We start from the raw sequence: 16658 nt of genomic DNA on the forward strand, positions 1-16658 counted from the left end.
ATACAATGAAAACCTGAAATATAGTTAACACCTACCATACTTTGCCATTACATCCATTTTTAATTATCAGGAATACTGGGCCAAGTTTGCAATATTTTTTTAACAGATTTTATATGTTGTCACAAGCAGTTGAATTATTCATGTGCAACACGTTTTATTAAGCATAGCATTTCATGGGAGTCACATTTCCCAGGACATAATTTAAGTGGGATTGAGCTGCTAGGGCAGGAGGAGGAACCTCCAGGAACAATTCCTGGAGACAGGAGGAGACAGGCAAGAGCATGACCAGTTTTGTTCTGCTCTTGGTGTTTTGGAGGGTGAGATCTAAAGATATGTGGCTCGTTTTCCATGGGAAGGAGAGACAAGGGGGAGGATGAGAGGGCAGACATCATTCTTTTCTCCTTGATGCTGAAGAGAGCTTTCCAAAAGTGTTGAAGAGCCTTCCCTTGTTTGAGAAAGGCAGGTTTCTCATTCCTTTAAGACCAGCTGTTCCCTCTAGACGTACACGCGAGGCGGTAAAGCCCTATCTCAGTGATGCCTCATACAGGCCAGCTAACACATCCCTTCTGATCCCAGGCACCTTTGTCCCTCCGGCGCTCCGAGGACTTTGAGCAGCACTGTTATGTTGCTTTTAGACCTGGGAAACTGAGGCATGGAGACACCAACTGAGAGGCCTCAGCTGATGCAGGGAGTCAAAAGCAGAAAGATGTAGCTAGGGCATCCCCAAACCCCAAAGTGCTCTGACCCAAGAACAGTGCAAAAAACAACAACAAACTAGAACTGCTCTCCTAGCCTTCCTCCACTTCAGCACATCTATAGCCATTTTTGGCCACATGTAACATGCAGAATATTACAACAGATAAAAGGAGAAAACCAGGAAGGAAGAGTGAAGCCAGAGCAGCCAAGGCTTAAAAACCAGCTGGACTTCCCTGCCCCAGCGAGTCTGGGCCGCTTATGATGTCCTTGGCAAAAAAGACAAGAGAGACTAATTCTGCTCTTCCTCACTCATTCTTTTTGGCTTCTTTTTGTTTTGTTATTGAATGGACTGGCTCTGCTGGGTGCAGTTATTTATCTTGCATGACTAAAGTTTGAACAAGCTGCCCTGGGGAGTAATTGTGGAAGCAGCTGCAATGTTTACTATCAGTGCAGGCAGATTTTTATTTCGTTAGCAGCAATCTATCACGTCCCCTTTGATTAGAGGCTATTTCTCACTCTCTCCTCTCTGAAGGGCTGGAAACCCTTTCTTCTGTGTCCTGGAACTGGAGAAAACACAGCAGTTTCATCTCTGCAGCTCTCCAAATCCGAATGCAACTAAACAGGTGAATCACAGAATCACAGGTTGAGGTTGGAAGGGACCTCTGGAGATCATCTAGTCCAACCCTCCTGCTCAAGCAGGGTCCTCTAGAGCATATTGCCCAGGATCACATCCAGACGGGTTTTCAATATCTCCAGGGAAGGAGACTCCACGACCTCTCTGGGCAACCTGTTCCAATGCTCTGTCACCCTCACAGTGAAGAAGTTTTTCATCAGGTTTAGATGGAACTTCCTGTGGTTCAGTTTCTGCCCGTTGCCTCTTGTCCTGTCGCTGGGCACCACGGAGAAGAGAGTGGCCTCATCCTCTGGACACCCCCCCTTCACATACTTATACACATTGATGAGATCCCCTCTCAGTCTTCTCTTCTCCAGGCTGAACAGGCCCAGCTCTCGCAGCCTTTCTTCAGAGGAGAGCTGCTCCAGTCCCCTCATCATCTTTGTCGCCCTCCGCTGGACTCTCTCCAGTAGCGCCATGTCTCTCTTGGACTGGGCAGCCCAGAAGTGGACACGGTACTCCAGGGGAGGCCTCCCCAGGGCTGAGGAGAGGGGCAGGATCACCTCCCTCGTCCTGCTGGCAACACTCTGCCTGATGCACCCCAGGAGACCATTGGCCTTCTTGGCCACAAGGGCACACTGCTGGCTCATGGTTAACTTGTTGTCCACCAGCACTCCCAAGTCCTTCTCGGCAGAGCTGCTTTCCAGCAGGTCAGTCCCCAGCCTGTACTGGTGCATGGGGTTATTCCTCCCCAGGTGCAGGACTCTGCACTTGCCTTTGTTGAACTTCAGGAGGTTCCTCTCCGCCCAGCTCTCCAGCCTGTCCAGGTCCCTCTGAATGGCAGCACAGCCTTCTGGTGTGTCAGCCACTCCCCCCAGTGTAGTATCATCAGCGAACTTGCTGAGGGTGCACTCTGTCCCTTCCTCCAGGTCATTGATGAATACACTGAACAAGACTGGACCCAGTGCTGACCCCTGGGGGACACCGCTAGCTACAGGTCTCCCACGAGACTCTGCGTCACCGACCACAACCCTCTGAGCTCGGCCATCCAGCCAGTTCTCAATCCACCTCGCTGTCCACTCATCTAGCCCACACTTCCTGAGTTTACTTACGAGGATATGGTGGGAGACAGTGTCAAAAGCCTTGCCGAAAGGCAAGACTGAATGATCCAGCAAGACTGGATGTTTCAGGAAGGCTCTGTTGCATCAATAAAGTGGGGCACGCGCTGCCTCCCAAGCATGGAGCAGATGACGGGGACCGCGTCGCAGTCCAGCCCCGTGGGCAGGGGCTGCTGCTGCCTGCAGCCCTTGGCCCATGCCTGATGACAAAGGTCTTTTACTCCTTCCCAGGGAGGACTGAGGTGATTTACGTAAAGGTTTCAATCAGCAAGCAGGTTTCAAATCACTGGTTTCAATTTCTGCTTGTACTTCTGAGCTACTCCTGAGCAGAAAGGTTCATTCCTACGGGTGGGAAATCAGTAAAACGTAAACGGCAATTAAATATAGCCCTCATATTCAATTCACTGCTCCTCTTTCTTAACCAGCAGTGCCTGATGCACACGTATGTATTTTAGAAAATACAATTACCTACTTTCAGAGTCTGCAAGTTTCCATTTTTTACCATGTTAAGCAATGCTAAGTGATGCCTTTCCTACTTACTAAATGATAGGGGTGTTTATTTTCACTTGTGCCAAACTACTTGGATGAAAACTGGAACCAAATGAAAACATACAAATAAGCATTTAAAATAACTTTCTATCAATTACAGGTTCCTCATCTGTGCTAGATAAAAATATTTTTTGTTAAAGAATGCTTTGCATTTAAATCTGATTTACTACACAAAAGAAAAATTACATGCAGTCAGTAAAATTGTTTCTGATAATTGAGGCCAAAAATCTTCCAGGTTGTTAGAACTAGTAGATATGATTTTCTTGCACCTGATTTTTATTCAGAGGTTACAAAAGGAAAACCAATTTCCTGTTTTTTACTGACTTTGAGTAAGTGAATTGTTGAGCTTAACGACCAGACAAAACTGGAAAAGTTATATAAATTCTTTCTGTAACTACAGAAGACACCTGTTTTTAAAGACCAGGCAGCCCTTCGGCAAAGCTTGCTCCAGGTGCTTGGCCAAGTGATATCCATCAGTTCCGTGGCTTGATTTATCAGAAAACTTCAGCAACAAACATGTTGTTCAAGCACTTCCATTTAATATATTTTAATACATAAGACCTTAATATAGATTACCAGAATTCCACACTTAATCCTCCACAGCTTGAAAGAAATCTCATTGAAGTCATTTGCTTTTATCCACATCTCCTTTGAAAACATAATTCAAGGCTCTCCAGAAAAGAAAATTAATCCCAATTGGACATGTTGACTGTTTCTGCACCATGGCAGCCAGGGAAGTCATACCTAGGCCAAGAAGGAGAACACAGGTGGAAGAGCTCCTGAAACTTCAACTGCATCTTACATAGTCCATATGAAGAGACTACAGCTGGAAAGCCAGAGCAGGAAACAGATACAGCAAGCCACCATGCTGGAAAAAAGTGCTTTTTAACAGTCACAGTCCCTCCTGTGTCTTGAAGTTCGGGTGTATATTTGAGTAGTTTCACTTTCTCTGAAGCAGAAGCACCTTGTACTTGTCCATCACGGGACCCCATTTCCTGCATATGTGGTCTGACAGCCACAAGCAGGGGAAGAGAAAAGTGCCTGGACAGCCAAAGGTGCTCCTGGGGGTCATGTTCCCATGCTTCCAAAGCTAAGCAAAAACCATCACACTATCTCAAGAGCTTTGCTTTCAAAAACAAAACAAAACAAAAAAAAAAAACCCACTGATTAGCTGCATTATTGCAGCTTCTACCAGAAGGAATAATGTCATATTATTAATGCTACCTGCAAAATCCCGGGTTTTTCTTAGGTATCCAGTTAGAGCCCTAACCAGGGCTGTGGGAACCCAAGGACAGGCGTTTCGAACAGCAGCGGATTCTACACTCGGCTCTTGCTGTTACCAGGTTGTTGGTGCCTAAGCAGAGTGTTAACAGTTTGATTGCCTTTTTTCTGAACACTGAAAACAAAAAAAATAATTTGCACCCATATACACCCAAAGGTATTTCAACTGCTATACAAGCTGCAGTAAACAAGTTTTAATGAAGGAAGAAATATCTGCTTACAGGCTGGCCTTGGAGCCTCCTGATTGCAGCCTTATCCTTCCAGACCTTCTCCCAGGAGTCTGACAGCATTTGCGTGCACAGCGCTAGGGATGAGGCAGTAGCTTTAGAAATCAGTGTCGATATTGTCTCTCAAGAGAAAATGAAAGGGACAGGACAGCAAATTGCTTTGGACATGACTAATTATTTAACAACTTATTAGCAGCTTCTGTGCAAGAGCTGCTAACCCAAGAGGGAAGGGAGCACCAAGGCCGCCCGCGAGCAGAGCACGGAGCTGCCGCGCGGAGCACGCTCCTAGCACCGAACTGGCTTTGATGGGGGCCCTGTCCTGAGCAGCACCATCACCCTCTGAAGGGCCCTCCCAACCTAAACCTAGCACCTATAACCCAATGCAATGCACACTTGCCTCTGTGCGCTTCTTCCAGCGGGGCTCATCTCATGGAGATGGCAGTATTTGAAACATAATACGGGCAGCTGCTATGAGCAGCAAGTGTGAGATACGGAGAGAGAGAGGAAGCAAGTGCTCATCTGGGGCTCATTCTTCGCGTAATTATATTTAAAGAAAGCCCATGTCTGCACACACAGAAACACACCATTTTGCAGTTTCAGCAGTCCCCTAAGGCAACGCACTAGTGTCAGTGTCACACAGCTTGAGGACCAATTCTGCCAAGAAATGAAAGTGAATTCACAATAATAATTTTAACATCCCCTCCCCTACTGCTTACCCAGCCTCTGCGCCCACATTGGTGATACTAACCCTTTGGGATTAGTGACTACACAGGAAGCAAGCTCCTCCAGTACTGCTCCCCGTGATTTTCTCAAGGGATGGGAATGCTGAGCCACCTGGAAGGAGGACGCTGCATTTTGCAGACACATGCTGGGAAACACCACACCAGGCTGTCCCATGGTCTGGCCACAAATCCCGACCTGTTGCCTCACCAAGAACAGGGCTGGCCCTGCAGGTATACCTCCCTCCCTCACTGCCCTGTGGAGACAGATCGCCCTGAGTAAACCCTACCGGCGGAGGAAAAAGAGAAAACATCTCAAAACACCAGGTGCAGCTTCAAAGCATTGGCCAGGAGGTGAAGGCTCATTCAGCAGGAGATGTAGGTCAGACCCCACCATGAAGAACATACATTTTTCATGAGCTTGCTCATCCTTCACATTTCTAGCCTTCAAATATACATAAAAAGGGGTTTTCCCTTTGCTTTCTCTCACCAGCCACAACATGGCACTGCGGCCGTACAAGCATCTCAGAGAGGGTGGAAAAGAAAAAGGAGTCACCAAAAAGTCTCTCAGGTCCTTAGAGGCCCAGTTCAACCACAGTAAGGAAGTAGGAGGAATCCAAATACTCCTCAAGATGAAAGAAGAAATAATATACCCTGAAAAGTGGCGACGTGCTGTCTGGAAATGAACTAGTGAGCAACAAGAAAAGGAATTCATCTTAAAAGATCTTTTCTAAGTTTAATCAATCAAATGGAGAACTTACCTTCTGCCCACGGCCTCAGAGTTCGCCAGTCTTGGGCAAACAACATAGAAAATGTCGATAGGCAGGTGTTCCCAACTGGCTGTTTTTCCATTTCAAAGTTGTTCACAGAAAGAGGTGGTAAATAAAAGGGAGGGAAAGTAGGAAGCCTCAGGATAAAGAGACAGGAACGGGCCTGAAAAACAAACCAGAAAAGACAATGCTGTTGGAAGAATAGTGGAGCTAATTTATTGACAAGACTACACGGAAGGAAGCAGAAAAGCATACCAACAACATCTCCATATTTTGTGGGAAACATTTATACTAGCCTATTAGGAAGCAGGAAGTATAGAAAGAGTTTTGATCCAGATATAGGAAGAGTTTTGATCCATACCCAGTTTTTTTAGCTCAATTTACATTTTACATTTACATTTGCTGGCATATCAAATGCCCTAGCCATATTAAGGTGCACGTGCACAGATAAGGTCATTTGCTCAGTTTTAAAGAGCACAGGCTGAAAATACTACAGTCCTTTTGGGCAGGTGAAAGCCCAGAATCAGCCTGCCCAGATGAAGCACCAACCGATAGATCCTGAGCAGCCACCTCGGCTCCCTGGACCACCGCTTGCCTCCAAAACGCTATATGGGACGATGCTGACTGCAAAGGGGCAGGTAAGTAGGCCCTGGCAAGTTTTCATCAGGGCATTCACTCGAGCGCCTGTCTCCAATGTTAAAAAGTGAGCTGCAAGATGAAAGAAATCCATAAATACATAAGATTTTCTTTCCTCTCTCCAAAGACTAAATCATAGCTTGTAGTTCATTTTCCAGCTTCTGAAATTTCCCATACCTGCTGCCAGCACCTTCGCTGCAAGGATCGGTTATCCCAAGTCAGCAGCCTGCAGACAAGTCCCTTGCAGGTATCAGATTCGTCTCACACCAGGGCTGCCAAACGCTCATCTCGTGGCTGCAGTTTGTGTGCTCCTCAGAGCTGTGAAGGATTCAGCCTGGAGACACACAGTTACAAGTCTGCTCCCCCTGCAGCTGCCAAGCGAGACTGTTTTCTGGAGAAAACAGTTATTACTGAAGGAAGCCCTGCTCTTTGAGGCTTGCATGGATAAGTTCTCCCCTTTTCTGGGCAGGAAAGCAAGAGCTCCCACACACCTCTTGGACACAGATTAAGCCTTTGACTCCTGCTGCCCAGAGGGATACCTCCCTGTAACTAACTGTGTATTAGGGAGCAAGTGATTTAAATATCAGTGCAACAGCCCCTCATACACTTCAGCACAAGGTTTCTGCATATTGAATCATTCCAGCAGTCCTCTCCCAAGCCTCTTGTCTTAGATGAGATTTCTCCCTCACACATTGGTCACGAGCAGCGTTAAATCCTAGAGGCAGAAGTCGTTAAGTACATCTCCTCCGTACAGCCCAGGTGCAAATAACTTGGGCATGCTTCCAGCAGGCATGGATTTGTCTACCAAGATGGGCACAGGAGTGTTTCGGTTCTGCCCCTGCAAACACCTTCCTCGCGCAGTGACGGGAAGCACAGCTTAAGGTATCGCCCCAGGAGAGCGGGGAAAGGAATGAACCCAGAACCTCTGCAGCACATAAAGAAAGAAATTTCTAACATTTGAGCTAAAGACCAAAGATAAAAGCAAAAAAAAAAAAAACCAAAAACACATCTTCATGCCTTGCTAGGAGCTGCGGCCTGGGCTTCTAGGCTTGTTGTGCCTGTGTTGTCACCAAACGCAGTGACAACGCGCTCCCATCACCTCCTGCTTCCTGCACCAACCACAGCTCCCCCCTCCCCATGGTGAGGCCAGACACAGGGGAAAGGGACCAAGCAAGTGGCAAGGAGTAGGTGATGCAGAAGAGCTTAAGTCAGTAATGCCAACAAATAGTTCATATCGGCCAGTATGCCGAGCGACAACAGGCCTTTCACAGATCCTAACGTCTTAATCGCCAGCTGCTCCACACCAGAAACATTCAGACATTTCTCAGTATGCCCAGGAGCTGGTATTTAGGCACTCAAGGAAATTTATTGTGAGAAATCTGCAAGAAACTCAAGACTTGAAACAACGCCAGGGTCACGACAGACACAGAAATAGCATCCATGGAAGATGGGTAGCCAGAGTACAAAGTCCCTGAGCACCCTGCTCAATGAAGCTTTCACCAAGCTACAGGGCATTATCCAAGAGGAAAAAAATATATATTACTCTTATTTGCTCTATAAACAAATTGTAGTTGTGTTCATTACACAGACTTGCATCTCTATTCAGCCATAGCACATTAAATGCAAATAAAAGGAATAAGTTAAGTCACAGTTAGCCGAGCAATGCATTGTTGTGAAGCTTGTGCTGATTAGGGGCTCACAGAAGCATTTCCCAGGAAAGAAGCCAAAGCTCTCTAATAGCCCTGGGTGCAAATTGCTAGCTACTGCAGCAAAGCTCCTAGGGCTTTTCCCTCTTTCCCTTTATTTTTTGGAACTATGAACAAAAGCCATGCGAGTAATTACTCCCATATTAGCAAACACGCACAGACCCAATGTCATCCAGTGTTTTGGTGTTTTTTTTTTTTTTGTCCTCTTCTTATTTGTGGCTGACAAATTAAAACAAGGAGCACAGAGAGGGTATTAGCTATTAGCACTAGCCCTTTACTATATGCTGAACAAAGCTGCTTTGCAAAGTTTCCAGCGGTCAGGAAACAGCAGTTTCTAAATACAAGAAGCCTGAGAAGCTACAAAAATAACACCCCAAAGTGTGAAGATCCATGGTACAGCAGAACTGGAGGAAGAGGGTCTGACGGACCCTCAGACTGCTCAGCACTGCTCAAGCAGGACAGCCAGGACTGAGTGAGAGCTCAGATAAAAGTTGAAACTAAAAATCCTGACGTTTTTCAGGAGCAGTCTCCATGTTTGGACTTCAACTTCTCAGCTTTTTTTTTTTTTTTTTTTTTTTTTTGAAAGTACAATCCTCTGAGCTGACTGGCTCTCGTTGTTTGAAAGCTTCGTTTTAAAATTAGACTTACTTAGGCGAGCCAAGAGCAAAGGTGACCCTGAGGAAGGGTAGAACACTAAGCTGAGTTTTGCCTTATGCACCCCAAGAGGTGAGAAAAGGCCTGGAACTAAGCCCAGGGCGTTGGAAAACAGGATGGTGTGACCGTCTGCACTAACAAATGCAAATGCTCCGGGAGGGCATCTCCTGCATAACTCATCTGCCTTAGATCATCACCTCTGCAAACAGCTAAACGTGACTGGAGTCAGTGCAATGATGTCAGCATGCCGCAGCAGCCAAAAGCAAGCAAGATGCGGTGGAAAGAAAGGAACTGAGCAGTTTCAGGAACCCTAGCTTATTTTTCTGTAACCAACAGAGCAGTGACTTCGGTGGGTGACCAGGGCCTGTTCTATATGGCAGTAACCTTGCAATGCCATTCACACATCCAGCAATATTCTTAGGCTTAGGTTTTCCCTCAGGCCTCTCAAAACCTTGCAGATGTGCCTTTCGGTATTGGGGTGTGGTCTGTGTTATCTCAGTATGTACACTATAGCGTATATCTTCATGGAAAAATAAAATTGCACAAATTGCTAAATATGGAAAGTAAACCCCAGCCGTGAGGGAACAGGGCCCAGTTTCATTTGCTACCAACTGTCTATGCAACCCCGACCAAACCACTTAGTTTTTCTTTGTCCCCATTTACATTCTGTAAAGCATAGAAAATTGCACTTTCCTACCTACTGTGGATTTTGTGAGCATGAAGACAAAAACAGGGAAGCGATCACGTACCCAGGCATTCAGAGATGATCTTAGAGCCACAGACCCTGCTAAGCTTCCAAAGCTACCGAATTTTGCTAGAGAGACCTTTCATCAACAAGAGAATAAATTCAATGATCAACTGCAATTCTGAGAAAAACATGCAGCGATGCTGTGCCCTACAATTTAAAAATACTTGTAACAGTCATCAATGGGCTGTCAAGAAATTGCAGAGTGTTTACAGTCTTATTGTAATACAGCTTATGCAATGACACACAAATGGCCTAAAGAAAGAACCTGTATAAAGCCAATAAAAAACTTCTCCACCCTTCTTGGAATCTGCTAGTCTTCGTAAAAGGAATAACACTAAGATAGCCTCGTCTCTTTTTTTGTTCACCCTTCACATGGTCACTCCAGATACTGCACTTTGCTGTGCACTTTGCTGTGCTTTGCTTTTTTCCTTTCAGAGGATGCCACTGCACGGGCTTGTTGCCATTAATTCAAGCCATTGTTTCTGTTTTATGCAAGAAGTCCACTTAATCCTTTCGGTGGTGGTGGTGGTCTTAGTGGGGTAATTTGTTGGAACTGTCAAAGCCTCTACATTTGCAATCAGTGGACAACCAGAAGAAATAGAGTTTTATTTATGCTTTTAATACTGCCCAGTAAGTACGAAGAACCGTATGGTATTTGAGAGAAATCCCTCATTAAGTCCTTCTTTTACTCTAGGGACTGAACAAGGCTGAGATTAATGTCACATGGAGCTTTTTCCATGCAAAGACACCTCTGCAAAGCTGACATGGGGCAGGCTGCAGCAACAAACCGTCCGGGCAGGGGATCCGGTGACCGGTGGCACCAGTCCTGGCCCGCACCTTTGCCGAGCGGGCGCCACAGGGTGCGCCTCACCTCTTCCTGCCGCCAGGCAACTCCGCAAGGCGAAGGGAAAAGATGTTCCTTGCCTGCACACGTTCCACAAGTAAAAGTGAGGACTAGGATGCCAGTGCTGTTGGTTTGGCACCATACATCAGCACTATATTGCCTGGAATGAAAAAGAAGAATTAATTCAAAGAGAAAAACAGTCTGTTGCTGTCCGTTTAGTAAAAGTCCATTGCACAGAGCCCTTAATAACATGCGTGGGGCTATCATAAGCCAATTTATTTCCTTTTTTCCTACCTCCCAGTGGAGCATTATGGGGGAGGTACATTTCATGAAAGAGCAGAACATATTTCAGTGACACTCACCCCATTATATAGAATAACGCATACGCGTGCTGACACCCTCTCCCTTTGTGCAAGCACGCACAGAGCGCAAAGCCAGCACTGCAGTCACAATTCAGAGATCAAGGATCACTTATAATGGAGACAGCATAACAGAGTTTATTTAATATCCTTCTTGGATTCAAAATAATATTGTCAACTACATAAAAGGCAAGCAATCATTTGTATGTAAAACAGTTGGTTGTATCAGGCCTATTTATGTCTGTTCTGCCTTCCAGCTACAAAGACTCATGACTGAACACCCAGGGGACCTTTATACATCTATCCAAATTCATGTATTTTTTTCATTAACCCGTGTACTGGCATCTTGTACAACATGGCATGAAACAATGATATAGATTTTTTTTGTTGCTATTCAGGCAAGGGAAGATAAAAGTTCTCACCAATAATAATGATAGTAAATAAATCACCTCTGAGCTGGTTTGTCATATGTATATCTGTATATACGCAAGTGTACACACAGAGACATGACATGTATATACACATATATATATATAGGCGCACACACTCGCACAGGAGGCTTCTTGTCCTACCTCTGCCTGTTCTCCAGCATCCATTTCAATTCTGTCCCAGCCTTTTACCTCCTTGCAATACCAGGCTTGTTCTTCTTTCAGTATCTCCCTGGTGACAGGGCAGAAACAGCCGCAATAAATTACTCAGTGTGCTTTTTCCATTAAACATATTTTCAAAAGTGAAAGTTTGAAAGACAGAAATATATTTGTATAGAGTAAGAACAGCCGCCTTTTTAACCCCAGGAAAATTACTATCGGATGAAAGAAGTGGAAAACTAGAGGATACCGAACAAAACCCAGCTGCTGCTAAGACTAACAGTAACAAAGAATCTCTTAGCTTGAGCACTTTTTTTGCAACTTTTACCGCTTAGCCTGACTGTATTACTTGCCTCATTTATCTTTGCCAACTAGGGAAGCTGCACCACAATCACTACCCAGACAACTGCAAAGAGACTGCACATCTTAAGTGTCTGGCTCCCTAGCTACCCTCTGAGCTAATCCCTGCACGAGGGAATAAGCCCCATCATCCTTCCCTGTTTGCAGGATCCCAGGGACTTCCTGTTGATGCAGAGAAAGAGAATGAGAAAACAGAAGAACAAGGTTTGTCAGACGTACCTTGACCAAATACAGCTATTGGTGACATCAGTAAGTCCGGTCCTATTGCTTGTCCTATTGGCCTGTTTCATCTTGCTCTCAGGAGGCTTTTGGAAAGCCACCAAGCACCTTGCTCAAACTGGGAGCCTCACAGTCAGCATCAGAGGTCGGGAACCCCTGCTCTGCACTGGGGCTGACAAACTAGTGGGGACAGCCTAGGCACACGGACGATACCCCTCTGGGTCTCCGTGGCCTCCTCAGGGCCAGACAGCCCCACTCGCCCACCAACCCTGCACCGGTTCAGGGCCAACAGGGCACTGCCCAAGGCTGCAGAGGACCCTAGTCCTTGCTACAGACTTTCCACACCTGGGAGCTTCATGCAGTTTCCCATCTATACATGGAAACATGATAAAGCCACTGGAATTCTACCTCTAGAAAAAGCCACTTTTCGGGTAAAAAGCCTATTCATAGGGTCAGCAACTCCATGAACCCCAGCAGAGCTGCCAGTATCACTGCAGCAGAAAATGCCTCCCCAAAATCGTCTACTCCCCTGCTTTATCCCAAGTCAGCCTTTTACCAGCAGCTGCTGCTGCCTGAGCAATGCCTCAAGCCACCTGTCATGGTGACAACCCACAGAGACCGACAAGAGCCAAGTTCCTTCAGGGGCATTTCTGCTTTCTGCATGGGGTTTTGCAGTGGAAAACACCACACTGCATTCCCCTGCAGGATGCAGTGAGGATTGTGAGAACGATTTTAAGGCAGTAAGGAATATACAGAATGTAGAAGACATCCGCAACCTAGATGCTTTTGCCTATTGAGTTACATTAAAGTTCAACTCCACTTTTAAAAAAATAAAAGTGAGAGCCTTTTTCTTTTTTTTCCCACTGAGAACTGCAATTTTTTTTTTTTTTTTTGTAACAGCAGAGCACCCAAGTAGCAGATAAATTTGCAGCCCACCATGCTAGCTTTCAGACCTAGGCTTTCATCATCTGCCACACGTGCACGAAGGCTGCTGCTGACATACCCACCATCCAAGTGCCACCACCAAAACCAGTCCCTCTTCCTTCATCAGCAAGGAGGTGTTACACGTCACTAAAGCACTCTGCCTTTTCACCTAGGTGACGGGTTTTTTTTTTCCCCCACCCTCTGCCTCCTGCCTCTTCCAAGGCATAATTGAGCCCCTAAAGTAAGCAGTAAAGCAAATACAGAAGCTGGGTGGAGAAATCTCAAACATAAATCTTCAGGTTTTTATACTAGCGTGTATTCCTTTGCTTCCTTTATTTTTTATGTTTAGTAACTCATGTTGAGACAAAGTAATCTATCTTAAGTAAAAGACCAGCTTTTCAAGGAGTAGTTACAGCTGCACAGTACTTGTTCTCATGTGTGAAAATTTCAGATTATCCTCAAAATTTCTAGAAGTGGGTCCTTGGGGAACAATTTTCAACTAGGCTTCATCCCGTGGGCCTGCTCCACAGGTGCAAGCTAGCCAAGTTACAGATAGAAGTTCCAGGGCATTTGCAAGGGAATAAAGCAAAAACTAAAACCTTGGATTTGAGGGAGCAGCAGTCCATTAGGACAGGCTCCTAACTGTTCAGAAAAAGAGTCCTTCCCCACAACCTCTCCCCACAGACTCCAAGGACCCTTGCTCTTATATAGCCATCTGAAAGAGGCCCTGACCTTTGTCTTCAAAAAAATATCAACAGATGGTATCAGTTGCTCCGAAGAGCTCAATACTTTGACCTATTTAAAAAAAGCTAGTTATCAAAACAAAACTGCAAGGCTAATGGCACTGAAAACCAAAAGCAAGTTCTGAAAATTAGGTCCCTGATAAGGGGTTACAAGTGAACATTTTCATATTCTTCACTACGCGTTTGCTCTTTGTCTTAAGTTAGACCAGAAGTGTAGTGCACTTCCAGATAAACCTGGAGGAAGATGCATCCCACATTTCTGGCCTTCTCAACCTCCTAGTTAATTTGTGCTGTCCAGGTAGCATCAGAAAAGCCAGCTAAGGAGCACTCCCTGCAGGAGGGTCATCTCTATCTATTATTTCCCAGAAAGCACAGAGCTGAGCCTCCTCTACATTTTGGGGGTGAAGAGCACCCCCACCCTACCTTCTCAACTCCTTTTCAGAGCTTTCTAATAAAAGATCCATAGGAATTAGAACCCGTAGAAAGACAATTCCCCACTTCAAACAGAGATAGGAATCTTTCAACAACAGGTCCAAGCAGCTTCCACAGAGCCAGTCCCAGCTGAGAAAGCCGCACAGAGGAATCTCGCTTTTATGCTGCTGTCAACCAGCCCCCCTCTTTCCATGTGCAAGACTCTTGGCAAGACCTCATCTGCCAGCCCCACCTCAGGAAGGTCAGCAGGACACGGCACTGCCTTTTGGGAGGGGCTGTTTTCTGAGTGTACCATGGCAGGGCTGGGAACGCAGTCTTGTTTATCTTGAGTTAACAAGACTATTGCCCCGAAGGTCTGGCAACCCATTTAAGTCATGAAAATTAAGCACTAGATCTTCCCAACAGACCGCCTTGTTCTGCAGGCTGTCATATCTCTATTTCTCACCCATCATGGCATATGATATTTTGTACGCTTTAACTCTTAGAGACTAAATTAGGCCTCCAGGGGATACTTCACTGTTAAATTTAAGCATTCATTACATAGCAAGATTCCACCTATGCCCATACATTCCCACAGGGCCTGGGCTGGGCTGGTGATGGGACAGTGTTGTATGCACAAAGCCTTTGCAGATGGTAGAGCACTGGGACTTTCCATTTCCACACGCACACTCACTCACTCGACAACTTGTGACAGTCCAGAGCGGCTGGCATAGCTGAAGACAAACAGCACGAATAAAGAACAAAACCCTCACCTCTGCAAAGCTCAAGCCAACAGCTGAGGCTGCCTGCTACTAATCCTTTACTACTTGCCATGCCAACGTCCACGTGGATCATCTCTCCATACAGACCAGGGCAGTCACAGGCATGAGGTTTTTGCTTCAGCAGTCCCATCGCTTGAATAAGAGGGTTTTGTGTCATACAGCACAATGTTCTGTCACAGCTGGCTCAAAGACTTCCTGCTCTGGAAATGCTACCTAGTCACTAGGACAGCTGTTAAAACACACACACGCACAACTGAAGTATGAGTCCATCCTACAGCCGCTCACCCCTGCAGGGCATCAGTGCACACAGCATTCAAGGATGACAGGAGGGAGCTTCACTGCATGTCTCAGGATAGCTCCTGACTCAGTGGGTCCCTTTCTGTCTGACATCCCCAATGAGCAGATAGGGCTGTGACTTCAAAGTCCTGGCTTTTGTCCCTGCCTCTGGCCTGAGGCCACAGGAAAAATTATCTCCTCTGTTTCCTGCACTCCCTCCTGACTTTGTCCATCACCAGTTCCAGCTGTAGGCCATGAAGATCAGAGGCATTTCATCTCTCCTTAGACATCCCAACACAAGGGACCCAGTCTTGCTTGCCACCCCAACAGCCGGCTTTCACATGGCTCTAATGCAAAACACAGTCACTCTCAGGCAAGCTGCAGCTGACAAAACATTAAACGCGGAGACCATTCATTCCCATGAGATTTAATGGGTTAGGAACATAGTTTTCTGATCAATGCCTCATGAAAAAGGGTTCACTAGCTGCTAACCAGGTCAAAGGCAGCACAATTTCTACGCACTAAGAGAACAGAATCTGCCTCTTAGAAGAGGCTGCTAGTCACGGGAAAGACCCAGAGCACAAGACGCGTGAAAAAGCAACTGCATCTACCAAAACCCGAGGTCAACATTTTTCAAGCCACTTTTCCAGCCTGCTTCGCTGCTCCTCATGAACAACATACCTCCAGGACTTTGATTATCAATGCATTGCACTGTACAGCTTTCCAGGTACACTGAAAACAGTGATTTTCATGACTAAATGGGTGGAAGAGTTGCAGAACATGATGTCAGCTAGCTAAGTGCCTCATCTCAGAGTTGCACACACAATTATTCTCTCCACAAGAATCAAAGACAATCCATCAATTACTGTCTTTTTACCCTACCTGTTTTTCTATTATTTTATACTTGTAAAATAGTGTATTAACTACATAGAATTTACAGCACACATTGATTTTCCACTATTCTTGCTTTAGCTGAGTCTAAAAGAGTCAAGCCATGTACTGCTTCCACAAGTCAAGCGCACAGATATCTGAACACGTTTTTAGCCATTAATTGTCTGTAAGCCAGTCAATACAAAAAATTACCCTGCACAGAGCACCTATAAGCCAAAAAGGCTTCTAATACTACATAAACGTATCTATACAAAGCACTGGAAGGATACATTAAAGACTCTATTTTCAAGAACGGGCACATAGACGATATCATTTTATATGCAGCCCTGCAAAGATCTTTCAAGGGAAATCAATGCCTCGGGTGGGGGGAAGAAAAAGTATTCAAAGCCAACACTTGAGCAAGGAAAGGCCTGGTTCTTGCTGTTGTGCAGGCAGGTCCCCCCGCAGTCCAGGGCCGGGCAATCACACACACAGGGCAAGGGGGCATCATCATCCTGCCAAGCAGGTACAGGCCATGGCCCATCCCCAGCAGTCCTGTCCCACAG

Source organism: Struthio camelus, chromosome 18 (assembly GCF_040807025.1).
Source record: "Struthio camelus isolate bStrCam1 chromosome 18, bStrCam1.hap1, whole genome shotgun sequence".
NCBI lineage: Eukaryota > Metazoa > Chordata > Aves > Struthioniformes > Struthionidae > Struthio > Struthio camelus.